Source organism: Lycium ferocissimum, chromosome 9 (assembly GCF_029784015.1).
Source record: "Lycium ferocissimum isolate CSIRO_LF1 chromosome 9, AGI_CSIRO_Lferr_CH_V1, whole genome shotgun sequence".
NCBI classification, from domain to species: domain Eukaryota; kingdom Viridiplantae; phylum Streptophyta; class Magnoliopsida; order Solanales; family Solanaceae; genus Lycium; species Lycium ferocissimum.
This window is the reverse complement of record NC_081350.1, coordinates 58,231,114-58,234,980: the sequence shown is the minus strand read 5'-3', so window position 1 is coordinate 58,234,980 and position 3,867 is coordinate 58,231,114. Positions and strand designations below refer to the sequence as shown.

The 3,867-nt window shown below is 35.4% G+C and overlaps 1 long non-coding RNA gene across 1 annotated transcript; it reads right to left on the bottom strand.

Annotated features, from left to right (window-relative positions):
* Positions 1 to 229: 229 nt before the first annotated feature.
* Positions 230 to 3,500, bottom strand: LOC132031378 (uncharacterized). Its single transcript, XR_009408259.1, has 2 exons — positions 2,926 to 3,500; positions 230 to 743 (listed from the first exon to the last, which is right to left on the bottom strand). It is a non-coding gene; the product is annotated as an uncharacterized LOC132031378 (long non-coding RNA).
* Between the last annotated feature and the right edge of the window lie 367 nt (positions 3,501 to 3,867).

The window sequence follows — 3,867 nt, the reverse complement described above, 5'->3', positions numbered from 1 at the left end:
AACCCTAATTATTTTCCCAAATAAATAAAGGTTTATGGCTCTAATCAATGTTTGCAACTATTAATTATGAATGAAGAATGAAGAATAAATAAACCATAACAATCCATTATGCGTATGTCAATCACAAATCCAATCACAAAACACCCATCATTGGGTTCACAACCCTAGTAAGGAAATTTAGCTACTCATAGAAAAAGAAGAACAATTAGAATTAATTAAGATCATAATGCTTACGAATTGATTGCTTGGTATTGAGGAAAAAGTAATTGCAATTGTTTGTAATCCAAAAAACTTCCAAGACTATGAGTATTTAGTGCTAAGAAGAATAAAAACTGAAATCTGATGTCTCTCGTACAAGACACCTATCTCAGGTATTTATAAGACCCTAAGTCACGAGAAGTGAAAAGACAAAATTGTCCGTCGGGTCCATTATACGGACCGTAAAACCGTTATGCGGCCGTCAAATTGCTGCCCTTCAATCTTCAAACAGTCTCCTGCGTCATTCTACGCTACACTTTAACGGACCGTCAACTATTATACGGTCCGTATAATTGTTCCGCAGGATGGATCTTCGATGCACTGCCTACTGTAATCATTATACGGTCAATTTGACGCTCCACAGAATGTTTTGCGTCCCGTCTAATTGCTCTGTCAAACTGCCTCTTCAGTGATCTTTTATTTTCTCCACTTCTTTCTGCATTTTCACCTAATTCTCCAACTTTTGCCATCAAAACACTTAATACCTGAAATCGAATAAAAAACACGTAAAATCACATAGACTTGCTTAAAAACAAGTAAAACTTATAGCCAAAAAGCATCGATTGTGGCGTAAAATCACGCCACATCACGGGGTCCCGCCCCTGCGGGCGCGCTCCTGCGAGAGGAGGTCCACAAGAGCGAAGGACAGCTGGGTTGGCCTTGGTCCGACCCTACGAAGATTTTCTCGCAGGTGCGTGTGCACAGCCGCGAGCTGAGCTCCACCGCTGTGAGCTTGGAATATTTTGTGGGAATGCTCCGTGGTGAGGTCTCTTCTGCCGGTGCGTGTTCGCCGATGCAAACTTGGATGCGCAGGTGCGCAATTCGCTGAGCAGAATGTGGTTCTTGTTATACCCCATTTTAATAGGGTCAAAGCGGAGTACAACATATTGGTGATTCCTACATTATTTAACTTAAGGAGTCGCCACCTAATTATTTTAACAGTGAATTAGGACACCTAATTATTAACTAAATAATGCTAAACTAAACTCCAATTTTAAAGGTCTTACTAACCTAACAAATTCTAGGTAAGGGTTCTAAATATCCTAATGGGAAGGTCTTCAAAGATCCATTAGAATTAGTTAAAAACGGTTATCGATCAAACTTAGGGTTAATTAAAAAGGCTAAGATCCTGAAAACGTCTAAATAATTTAAAGTAGTGACTAAAAGTGGGTACAATAGCATAAATTTGGTCATTGAAAAGTAGAAGTAGCAGACTTGAATACAATATTTGTACTTAAAGGAAATCAAATTTGTACGGTTGAAACTAAAGAAAATCGTTTATAAAGTTTACATTTTTTTTAAAGTGGGTCAAATGCATCTATCTGCCCAAATATGAGCGTAAAATATAACTATGTTTAAGAAATAAGTATTGGATGAGGACTGGATAACATAATCATTTTAGATAAAAGTATTTATATCGGCTTCATTTTTCAAAGATCCACGTTTTGCAAAATCACTTCCTCGTTTGAAAATGTTGTTAATGACTTCACTAATATACTTGACACAGAATCGTCCAAAGTGAAACCTCTGTCCAAATGTCATGTTCTATGTCACAAAAAAAAAAAAGTATTCCTTGCTGCTGTTTAAGGATGAAAACTCAGAGTAATATTCTAGTGGTTAATCTTATAGACAATCCGAGTTTCTAGAAGACAAAGAAAACGACAAACACATAATTGAAGATAAAATATTTATCACATCAACACAAGTAAGTAAAACGAGCAATATAAATAGGACAATCATTGATCACGTTCGGCTTTAACAGAAGGACAAAATCCTCTCTGTAATTTGAAGACTGGGAGGTGGGAAGATCAGTGTGAATGTGCGGACTCGATGAGTAAGGATATATGACGAGTTGCGACCCATTGATGTAGGCGGAGTTTCATTTGAAACTCTCATACTCCATACGGATGTACATGTAAAAGCAAAATAAAGAAATTAGAAGATTCCATACTTAACAATAGATAGAAAGGAAATGTATATATATAAAATCACACACGAGGCAGAGTAAAGTCGGAACGACGACATGTACTGCACATTTTCTCACATTAGTTAGGAATACCCCTTAGCCTATATTAAAAAAAAAAAAAAAAAAAAAATCTATCATACTCAAGCAAATGTAATTTACCAGAAAGCACTTCAGCTTTGTTTTATGAGGATCCAGAGAAACATTATAAGGGGAGTATCTATTTTATACTTTTAACACGTATTCAATAAATGAGGTGAATATCTAAAGTGAAATATATGTGTACACGGAATCTAAGATAAAAAGGGAACAACAGAATATATTATTATCCACATTTTGCTATATTTCAGGGTTTTCATTTATAGGATAAATCTCATATATAAATAGAGTAAATTTCAAACATAGTAACATAGGTAATCATATCAGATGAAGAACACATATTAAAGACTTAATCTACTAAAAATGATATTCCACACAAACTCATGGGTAAAGCACAATACCTAACCCTCACAGAAGAAAAAAGAAGAAGCACTATATGCTTCAATAAAAGATCTACAACACATTCAACTCAAAAATTACGAACATATTCCAATAAATTTAAACCAACACTGTCAATAATCATTGTGTAATCAAATTTCAAAGAACACCTAAAATTAATGATTTTTTACATGTCTCAATATAAAAAGAAAAGGTTATGATTTTACCTCTTTGTGGTGCAGCAAACAGGGACTTTTGATCTCCGACTCATCCTCGAAAATAAACGATGCTCAGATCTGAGATAAGAAGAGAATGAATATAAAGTGCCTTGAGAAAAATGGTAAGAAGATAATGCTTTCAAAGAGAGAAGTGACGGCCCGAAAACTTGTTCCCTGTTGAGATATAAGATTCTATTTATAGGAGGAGATTAGGGTTATTTTGGGCGGGATTTTGAACACCATGCTTGAGACTTGGTCAACACGACCGTTTGAATATGAACGTTGGATTTGGACGTCTTGCCCGAAATGGTGAGACCTTGACTGGAATGGAGAGATTTGTCACTCCTTGAAGCATGAAAAGGGAAGACGAGATAGAGACGCGCCTAGAAAAGTACCCTTTGCACAAAAATGGCGAAAACAAAGTTCACTTTCGGCTGAAGGAGTTTGGCATTTTTTCTGAGAGAGGAAATGGGAGAAAGCGGCCAAGAGGCGCCGCTGTCCTTCACCTAACGAAACCCTAGATGAATTAGGATTAAAACATGAGACTTAATAAGGTCCATCAGATCATTTTTATTGAATGGTCGCGACTGATTCTTCAATAATAGCTTTAGAGGGCCTTTTGGGTTGATCTAAATTGGCTTAGGTTGGGCTGAATATTAGAGCAAACTTGGGCTGCAAATAACTGAAAATATGGGCCTTGGGTGCGGACCTTTCCTTTCTTCCTTTAATTTCTTTGACTTGTAAATTTAAATTAAAGACACTCTTTAGTTAATTATATATTAGCGCGTGCTAAAATATTACTTAATATAAAAACATATTTATTAGTACTCAAATAAAAAATAAAATTATATGATACCGTAATAGTTGCGCGATAATATTTATAAAGTTTAAAAGTAAGTAAATGCTATCGTCTAATTGTATAAAATAAATGTGATGCTTAAGATGTTAAAA